Source organism: Trichechus manatus, unplaced genomic scaffold (genome assembly GCF_000243295.1).
Source record: "Trichechus manatus latirostris isolate Lorelei unplaced genomic scaffold, TriManLat1.0 scaffold00181, whole genome shotgun sequence".
NCBI classification, from domain to species: Eukaryota; Metazoa; Chordata; class Mammalia; order Sirenia; family Trichechidae; genus Trichechus; species Trichechus manatus.
In genome coordinates this window covers 4234894-4246032 of record NW_004444117.1, presented here as the reverse complement: position 1 = coordinate 4246032, position 11139 = coordinate 4234894, and the positions used below count along the sequence as shown (strand labels likewise).

Here is an 11139-nt window from a genome sequence, read left to right as displayed (position 1 = left end):
AGAAGATTTCAGCAAAGTTTCAGGATACAAGATAAACATACAAAAATCAGTTGGATTCCTTTACACCAACAAAGAGAACCTCGAAGAGGAAATCACCAAATCAAATACCATTTACAATAGCCCCCCAAAAGATAAAATACTTAGGAATAAATCTAACCAGAGACATAAAGATCTATACAATGAAAACTACAAGACACTACTGCAAGAAACCAAAAGAGGCCTGCATAAGTGGAAAAACATACCTTGCTCATGGATAGGTATACTGAACATTGTGAAAATGTCAATGCTACCCAAAGAGATCTACAGATACAATGCAATCTTTATCCAAATTCCAACAGCATTTTTTAATGAGATGGAGAAACAAATCACCAACTTCACATGGAAAGAGTAGAGGCCCCGAATAAGTACAGCATTACACAAGAAGAAGAACAACGTGGGAGGCCTCACACTACCTGATTTTAGAACTTGTTATACCACCATGGTAGTCAAAACAGCCTGGTACTGGTACAAGAACAGATACATAGACCAATGGAATAGAATTGAGAATCCAGACATAAATTCACCCACCTATAAGCAGCTGATATTTGACAAAGGCCCAAAGTCCATTAATTGGGGAAAAGACAGTCTCTTTAACAAACAGTGCTGGCATAACTCGATATCCATTGCAAAAAACTGAAACAAGACTCATACCTCACACTATGCACAAAAACTAACTCAAAATGGATCAAAGACTAAATATAAAATCAAAAACGATAAAGATCATGGAAGAAAAATAGGGACAATGCTAAGAGCCCTAATACATGGCATAAACACAATATGAACCATAAGTAACAATGCACAAGCACCAGAAGAAAGAGTAGATAAATGGGAGCCCCTAAAAATCAAACCGTTATGCTCATCAAGAAAATTCACCAAAAGAGTAAAAAGACAACCTACAGACTGGGAAAAAATTTTTGGCTACAACAAATCCGATCAGTGTCTAATACTGTATAAGACCAGTATTATAAGAACTGAAGAAAAGGTATAAATACAGAAGAAAACATTCTTTGATGGTTACGAGGGTGGGGAGGGACAGTAAAGGTTATTTACTAACTAGATAGTAGATAAGAATTGTCTTAGGTGAAGTGAAGGACAGCACACGCTACAGGGGAAGTCAGCACAACTGCACTAAACCAAAGCTAAGAAGTTTCCTGAATATGGTCAAACACTTTGAGGGACAGAGTAGCAGGTGTACGGGTCTGGGGACCATGCTTTCAGGGGACATCTAGGTCAACTGGCATGACAAAGCTTATTGAGAAAATGTTCTGCATCCTACTTTGGTGAGTGGCTTCTGGGGTCTTAAAAGCTTGCAAGCAGCCATCTAAGATGCATCAATTGGTCCCCACCACCCTGAGTAAAGGAGAATGAAGAACACCAAAGACACAAGGAAAGTATTAACCCAAGAGACAGAAAGGGCCACATAATTTGTTATGAACCACACAGTCGAATGCCTTGCATAGTCAATAAAACACAGGTAAACATCTTTCTGGTATTTTCTGCTTTCAGCTAAGATCCGTCTGACTTTAGCAATGATATCCCTCTTTCCACATCCTCTTCTGAATCCTTTTTGAATTTCTGGCAGTTCCCTGTCAATATACTGCTGCAACCACCTTTGAATAATCTTCAGCAAAATTTTACTTGCATGTGATATCAATGATATTGTTGCATAATTTCCACATTCTGTTAGATCACCTTTCTTTGAAATGGGCACAAATATAGATCTCTTCCAGACGGTTGGCCAGGTTGAGTCTTCCAAATTTCTTGACATAGATGAGTGAGTGCTTCTAGCGCTGCATCCATTTGTTGAAACATCTCAATTGCTATACTGTCAATTCCTGGAGGCTTGTTTTTCTCCAGTGTCTCTAGTGCAGTTTGGACTCTTCCTTCAGTACCATCGGTTCTTTATTATATGCTACCTCCTGAAATGGTTGAACATCAACCAACTCTTTTTGGTGCAGTGACTCCATGTATTCCTTCTTTTGACGCTTCCTGCATCGTTTAACATTTTCCCCATAAAATCCTTCAATATTGCAACTCGAGGCTTGAATTTTTTCTTCAGTTCCTTCAGCTTGAGAAGTGTTCTTCCCTTCTAGTTTTCTAACTCCAAGTCTTTACACATTTCATTATAATACTTTGTCTTCTCAAGTCGCCTTTGAAATCTTCAGTTCTTTTACTTCATCATTTCTTCCTTTTGCTTTAGCTACTCTATGTTCAAGAGCAACTTTCAGGGTCTCTTCTGACATCCACTTTGGTCTTTTCTTTCTTTTGTCTTTTTAATGACCTCTTGCTTTCTTCATGTATGATGTCCTTGATGTCATTCCATAACTCATCTGATCTTCAGTCATTATTGTTTAATGAATCAAATCTATTATCAAGATGGACTTTAAATTCAGGTGGAATATACTCAAGGTCATACTTTGGCTCTCGTGGACTTGCTCTATTTTTCTTCAGCTTCAATTTGAACTTGCAAATGAACAATTGATTGCCTGTTCCACAGTCAGCCCCTGGCCTTGTTCTGACTGATGATATTGAGCTTTTCCATGGTCTCTTTCCACAGATGTAATCAATTTGATTCCTGTGAATTCCATCTGGCGAGGTCCACATGTACAGTCGCTGTTTATGTTGTTGAAAAAAGGTATTTGCAACGAAGAAGTCATCGTTCTTGCGAAATTCTGTCATGCGATCTCTGGCGTCATTTATTTCTATCACCAAGGCCATGTTTTCCCCAACTACTGTTCCTTCTTTGTTTCCATCTTTTGCATTCCAGGCACCAGTAATCATCAATGCATCTTGATTGCATGTTTGATCAATTTCAGACTGCAGAAGTTGGTAAAAATCTTCAATTTTCTCATCTTTAGCCTTAGTGGTTGGTGTGTAAATTTGAAGAATAATTGTAATAACTGATCTTCCTAGTATGGATATTAACCTATCACTGACACATTGTATTTCAGGATATATCTTGAAATGTTCTTTTTGAAGATGAATGTGACACCATTCTTCTTTGTCATTCCCAGCATAGTATACCACATGATTGTCTGATACAAAATGGCCAGTACCAGCCCATTTCAGCTCACTAATGCCTAGGATATTGATGTTTATGTGTTCCATTTCATTTTTGATGACTTCCAATTTTCCTAGATTCATCCTTCATACATTCCATGTTCTGATTATTAATGGATGTTTGCATGTGTTTCTTCTCATTTTGAGTAGTGCCACATCGGCAAATGAAGGTCCTGAAAGCTTGACTCCATCCACATCATTAAGCTTGACTCTACTTTGAGGAAGCGATTCTTCCTCAGTCATATTCCGAGTGCCTTCCAACCTAGGGGGCTCATCTTCCAGCACTATACCAGACAATGTTGCTCTGCTATTCATAAGGTTTTCACTGGCCAATTTTTTTCAGAAGTAGACTGCCAGGTCCTTCTTCCTAGGCAGTCTTAGTCTAAAAGCTCAGCTGAAACCTGTCCACCATGGGTGACCCTGCTGGTATTTGAAATACCAGCGGCATAGCTTCTAGCATCACAGCAACACACAAGCCACCACAGTATGACAAACTGACAGATGTGTGTTGTTACCGTTGATAGAGACTTGTAAAAGTCTGGAGAAGGCCTACATAGATGAATCTCTCAGATGTGCACAGCAGGTGAGAATATTTTTAGCCATGTGACTAAATTTCACCTACTTCAAGGAAGGATCTCAATACTTAGGTGGACAAGAAAACTTATCCTGTGGATGTCAGTATCTTTCCTCGTCATCTCAGGGCTCATTCAATACGCCTGCGAATAAATTGGCAACAGTGCTGGAATGGAAGCTATACAAAGACTCAATGGCATGGACCTTTCCTCTCCAAGATGATCTGCCTACCACTAAAACTGAGTGTCTTAACTGCCAAAACACTGAGGTCAAAATTGAGCCTTTTGTATGCAGCATTCCCTGGAGAAGAAAGCTAGCTTTCTGGGGGCAGCCTTATTACCCTGGACCACTTCCATCATACAGGGGGCATAAAATTGTCATCACTATAATAGAACTTATTCTAGATATGAATTTGCCTTCCCTCTCTGTTATGCATCTGCACCATTAAATGTGGACTTATGAAATGCCTTATTTACAATCATGGTATCCCATATAGCCTTACTCCAACCACAAAACTCATTTCAGCATAAGAAAAATGTGGCAATAAGTTTATGACCATAAAAAATATTGTAGTTTCCATGTCACCTAAAAGCAGGTGACCTGATAGAATATTGGGATAGCTACTGAAAAATAAGCTGTATCACTAGCTTGGTGTCAACGTTCTATGAAGTTGGAGCATTTTTGTATATCAAGCAGTATATGCTTTATATATCCGGTGTGCTATTTTTTTTTTTTTTTGCCAAGGCCAGAATACATGGGTCCAGGAACTAAGAAGCAGAAACAAATGTGAACCCCTCACTATTTTATCTAATAATTCACTCAAGTTTTTCTTCCAAGCCCCACAACCTTGGACTCTGCTGATCTTGAGGTCTTAATTCCCAAAAGATAAATGTGTTCACCAGGGGACACAATGACAGTTGTGACTTTTCGTGGCTATGGTAGACCTCTCATACCATGATGCTACTGGGCTAACGATTCATTAAGAGTATTAATTTATTGTCTGAGGTGAATAATTCCGATTACCAAGGGGAAACAGCTTGTTGCTACAATGGGGACAAGGAAGACTATGTTTTGAATCCACGAAATTCTCTGGGGTTATTTTTCAGTACTGCCATGTTTGATAGTTAACATCACTGGAAGACTACAGCAGCCCAATAAAGGCAGTCGCAAAGGTTTCATACCTTCCAGAAATAAAGGTTTGGATCAACTCACAAGCTACAACCAACTTAAGTGGTGGTTTAAAGCAAAGGTAACATGAACTGGATCATAGAAGAATGGTATGATTGAAATCAATACCAACAGTGGCCTCACGGCCAATTATAGAAATGAAGACTGTGGCTGTTATGGATATTTTAAGGTAAATAATAACCAATTATTTTCAATCTCATTCATAGACCATCAGACCCTGATAAGTTACTCTTAGACTAGGTGAAAAGGATTGAGTATTGCCTGGAGTTGAGATGGACACAATTACCATAGACTTGAAATGGACACAATGACTGATATGACTTGTGGCCCCCTTTCTTGAGAGAGGTGGAGTGTTGCCTTATGTTAGGTCAAAGTCTGAATTTTGTATGAGAGTTAAATATGCATAGAAGATGAGAATGAAGCTGAGTGAATGGTGCCAGTCCTGAGCCTGTTTGTCCCCAAATGTATTTCTTGTCCTTCCCCTGATCTGCTCTATTTTGTGGTGAGGTGCAGGCTGCATTCTCCAGGTTCTCATATCCACAGAATATTGGAGGACAGGATAAAGGGAGAAGGCAGAATATCGCTCCTCCCACTCTGCTTCAGCCGGCACCAGCTCCTGCCATGCTGGTTGCAGTTTCTTCCAGGTGATCCTACCCTTTGGGATCCAATAACACCACCTTACCCTTTTATCACTCAGTCTAGGGTTGTTAGTAGCATCATGTTGTTGCTAATCTCAGGCTTTCCTCAACAGATCCCATTTGGCTTCTCAGCCCTTTCATCACCTGTGTCACCAATTCCCTGCACTAAATAACCCCTGTTGTAAAAATAGTTAAAGTGATTTCTGTTTTTCTAGTTAGATCCTATCTGACACAGGATACACATTATACTCATAATAACTCAGAAGTCATCAACTCACCCTACTGTCATGAATAAGCTGCCTTTGTAAATTTTATGCCTTTCTTCAGAACATCTATGGCATGGATTTAATTGTGTCCCTCAAAAATATCTGTCAACTTGGCTGGGTCATGATTCCCAGTATTGTATGATTGTGTACCATTTTGTAATCTGATGTGATTTCCTTATGTGTTGTAAACTCTATCACTATGATGTAATAAGATGGATTAGTGGCAGTTATACTGATGAGGTCTACAAGATTAGACACTGTCTGAAGCCAATCTCTTTTGAGATATAAAAGAGAGAAGTGAGCAGAGACACATGGGAACCTCATACCACCAAGAAAGCAGTGTGCTGGGAGCGGAGCACATCCTTTGGACCTGAGGTTCCTGTGCAGAGACGCTCTCAGACCAAGGGAAGATTGACGACATGAACCTTCCTCCAGAGCCGACAGAGAAAGCCTTTCCCTGGAGCTGATTCCCTGAATTTGGACTTGTAGCCTACTAGACTGTGAGAGAATAAATTTATCTTTGTTAAAGCCATCCACTTGTAGTATTTCTGTTAAAGCAACACTAGAAGAATAAGACAAACTGTACTATATTTCTCTAATTCAGGGCTTCTTGACTTTAGCACTTTTGAAATTTTGGGCTGAATAATTCTTTCTTGTAGGAGATTGTTCTGTGTATTGTACATTTTTTATCAGTATCCCTTGCCTCTACTCGATAGATTCCAGTAGCATACCTCTTCCCCCATTATAACAACCAAAAAAATGTCTCCATTGTCAAATGTCCCCTGGGTGGTAAAATTGTCCTCTATTGAAAACCACTGCTCTGATCGAAAAGCTGATAAAAACATTACAGTTTTTTCTCCTTTTAAGCAATGATTTATATTTGAACTAATCCTTGCCTATTGTGTTTCAGTATGGTTATTGTGATCTAGTTCAATAGAGATGGCTGCAGCCAGTCATATGTATGATAACTTTATTTTTCAATGTACACTTTCAGTCACTTACCAATACAAAATGGCCATCCTATATGAATGAAATATATACAACACCACAAAGATGTTTCAGAGCCATTCCAAATCTTGTGCTGCCATATTGCATGAACACCTTGCCATATCCATTCATTTATTCAACTAACATCTACTGAGTATTTTCAAAGTGTTAAGCTCCTTTCTTTCTAAGCACATGGATGAGCACTTTAAGGAGGATAAAAGTAATTCTCTGAGTCCATCATAACTGGGTATAATAGCATGACATCCAGATGCACATGAGAAAAGACTGTGCTCTTTTAGGAATGAGAGGAGATGGTTTTCTCAAGCCGGATGATAATCAATAGAGACTCTCCCTTAAAAGTGTATGTCATTGTATTCTGAACCATGCCTCAGGCAATCAGAATAGACTCAAATTCCATACTAGGACACAGAATGACTGGGAAATCTGTTAATGCCAATGTGGACCTTGGAACCAGAGATTGTTATATGAAAACTATCTAGATGTTAACAGTATAAATCAAGCCAACTGACTTACTTTGCTTTCATTTCTCTACTGAAAATAGTGCTTTTTTATTTTTCACTTCTCTTCTGTGGAAGTAGAGTAGTGAACTCTGTTTAGAGGTTCATTGATATCAGTTATCTTTTGTCTATTTAAATTATGTTTGTTCAGTTATCATTTTTATAATCTTGAAATTTATAAACTGTCTTACACGCCCAACAAGATTTTTTCCTATTAATCAAATAGCTCCTCTAGAAATACGTTCTAAACTAGATGGAATTTGGCATTCTACAGTCTTGCCCTGAATGATCATGGGATTCCTTTCAGTTCCAAAAAGGAGGAATCCTTGATATAGTATATAGTCTCTGTCTATTCATTGTTTTTTATTTTTTGTTCTTGTTTTACATGTATTTATCCACAATAAACATGCATTCCATCAGAAATTAGCGACAAAATCCTCTGCAGTTCACTGTGTCCTAACCGTATTGATAGTGGTGAGACAAGGATGATGATGAAGCTGTTACAGTCGTGTAGCTGTTTAATAAATGTAGTAAAGATACCATCTATGTTATTATAATACTTGGGTGTATATTTGGTGGCATTTGAATAAGTTAGTGATATATATATTGAGTATAGAAAAGCATTAGCAGTGGATTCCAGAATTACTTGTCAGTGAGAAATTCCTTGACTAGAGGTTAAAGGATGGCTAATTTCCTTCTGGTGAATTTCCACCCTAAAAGGACCCCAGAAATAGCCAGATGATAGGACTCGGCAGACATTCCATTCCATCCCATAGAAAAGTAGAACAAGTGCACTTGAAACAAGTACACACCAAATTGTGTCTCCTGCGATTGCCTCACCTGTTCTTCTTCCAGCTCTTGATCTCCCCATATCTGCTCCTTCCCCATCACCTTCATGACTGCTTTCTTCACATCCTTGTTCCTCAGAGTATAGATCAGGGGGTTGAGGGTAGGTGCAAGGATCATGTAGAGCACTGCGAGTGCTTTGCTCTGGTCCTGGGAATAGTTGTCCTTTGGCTGCAGATACAAAAACATGATTGTCCCATAGAAGAGTGAAACCACCATCAGGTGGGAGGCACAAGTCCCAAAGGCCTTTTTCCTTCCCTCTGCTGAGCGCATTTTCACTACTGCCCTGGCAATGCACACATAAGAGGTCAGGATGATGGAGACAGGCATCCCTAAAATGATTAGTCTGGCAATAAACATTCTGGACTCTGTTGGGCCAGTAGCCATGCAGGAGAGTTTAACAATAATCAGCGGCTCACAGAAGAAATGGTCCACACGCCGGTTTCCACATTTAGGAAGCATCATGGCCATTGAGGACTTTAGAAAGGAGTTGGCAAAGCCTGAGGACCAGGAAGCTGCTGCCAGGAGGTGGCACAGCCTGGGGTGCATGATTAAGGCATAGCGCAGAGGTCAGCACACTGCAACATAGTGGTCCACCGCCATTACTGCAAGGAGCACACACTCGGTGGAGCCAAGTGCCAAGGCCACCCAGTACTGGACCACGCAGCCAGCATAGCTGATCTTCTTGTTGCCTCCCCACATGTTCACCAGCATCTGGGGCACAATGCTGGTGATGAAGCAGAGGTCGAGCACAGAGAGGTTTCTGAGGAAGAAGTACATGGGCATGTGGAGTCGAGTGTCCAGGATGGAGAGTAGGATGATGGTCACATTACCCACTAGGGTTATGGTGTAGAATGTTAGGACAAAGAGGGAGAGAATCAGCTCCAACTCAGGTCGCTCAGAGAAGCCCACTAAGGTGAAATCCCCGCCAGCATTGTCATTGGTTGTTTCCATCTCCTCTTCAGCACCTACCATTGAGGGAGATCTCATACCATCTGGAGTGGGATTTAAGGGTAAAAGTTGGGTAATTAATACATGTAATGGATTTTTTTGGAGAAGCACGACTCATGGATGTGACCTAAATTCTACTTTATTTTTGTTTCCTCCTGTCCCTTCAAACTTATTCTCCCGTCATTGAATGAAAACTCCAGAAGACTCATGACGTTTATAGTTATAAAAGTATTGCAACCACTTTCCATTATAAACAGAATCTAAAATGACTAATTTGAAATTCCAGTCCCATGAATACTAAAATCTCAGAACCTCATTTAACATTCAGTCTTCTCCTCGCCCCAGCTAGGATTCCTTTCACATAAACCCTTGTGCTTGAGAAAAGACTATGGGCAGCTTCTCTCTCTTCCTGACCTTTCTTTGCCAGTATGTCAGCAGTGACTACAGGTTCCTCCTGTTTGGGCCATAGACAGAGGAAGAGAAAGGGATACAAGGAAGCTCTTACTGTCCCAAGATAGCTTCATGCCCTCTGAGTCTGGCAGGTGTTTAAAGAGCTGACTCTTCTCTCATGGGAAATGTGTGGGTTCTTCAGAGAACCCATAGACCTACAGGTCCCCAGTCTGGGCTGATGCATCTCCTCTGGAGGCAGCTTACACCACCTTAAGCCTCTGGGGATCCAGTGTCCTCTGCCAGCATCATGCTGCTTGGACCCTTTGTCCCTCTGATGGTCCTATTGAATAAGACTTGGGACAACCCTGTACCAGCTCTATCTTCACTGTGGCCCTTCTTTGGTACATAGGCAACCCTCTTTGATCTTTTTTTCTCAAAACCATTGCAGCATCTAAGACTTTCCTGGCTTTACCACCATAATAGTTGTTGGTCCTTTTCTCATCCCCTAGAATTTTTACACCAGAGTCAGACCTGGTTCACTCTGTACACTCTTAACTATGATAGGCAGTATTAAAGTCTCCAAACAGCTCTATTGACATCTACCAACTTGAGGCCTCTTGAGGTAAGGGGGCCACCTACCTCAAAACGCCCTTTCCTGTGGGGGAGGGAATGGTTTTACACTTACACTACTGCTTATTCCAAATCAGTCTTCACAACTCTCTCCCTCATCCACTCTCTTGATCCTGTTTAATTTTTCAAGTGAATGAAGCTAACTCTTGGTGAGTAGCCCGAGAATCATTAAACTGCTTTTATTAAGTCATTTTAAAAATGTAAATTCTGCATATGGCTGTCTCTTTCACACTCAGTTGAGTCAAGTACAGGGCAGAGAGAGATGCATTTCAGATGTTGGTTATTATGTACCAAGGGTGGTGGGTAGATCAATCAGAACTTTTTTTGGAATAACTTCTTCCTGTGCCTCTGGTTAAAAATGAGTCATAACAAGGCAGAAGATGTCAAATAAATGAGCAAGAGAGTCAGGGAATTTAGATGCTTATTTTCAATAAGAATTGCAAACAAAGCACCAAAAGGAGAGCAAAAAAGCAGGCAACAAATTCAGTCCATTTGAGTAAATCTTGTCTCTGCCTACCCCTTCACTCCCCTCCACCCCCACCATGCCCATCTCACATGTCTACCTTACCTGTCTACAGTCTGTGGGCATTTGAGATTGAATTCCCTGTGTCTACTGCCTGAACTGTCTTGCCGTCATATGATTCTTTTGCTCCTTCAACTCCAGATGACTCCAGCCAGGCCCACAAAGACTCTGCAAGTTTCTTTTGTTTTTTGTTGCAAGCTACTTCATGTTCTTCCTGGAAGTAACCCTGGCATATATTATAAACCTGAGTAACATGAACTTGGCAAACAGGCATGGTGTCAAAACCCCACAGACAGGTGGAGAAGAAAACTCAATTCTTCATTTCTTTTAACCACTTTAGCCTTTAAATAGTATAAGAATCAGCTGTGATAAAAAAAAAATCTGACTTCCTCTTTTTTATCTTGTGATAAACTGAACCTCACAATGATACTGGGAGGTAGTTAGAAAAGATATTAACATTCTCATACTATAACTGAGGAAATGACTAAGTAGCTTGTATTATGTCAGATAGCACATAATGATGGAGACTA

The 11139-nt window shown here is 40.2% G+C and overlaps 1 pseudogene; it reads right to left on the bottom strand.

The window, feature by feature from the left end:
• Window positions 1-7855: 7855 nt before the first annotated feature.
• LOC101342197 (olfactory receptor 10-like) lies at window positions 7856-9090 on the bottom strand (annotated as a pseudogene).
• Between the last annotated feature and the right edge of the window lie 2049 nt (window positions 9091-11139).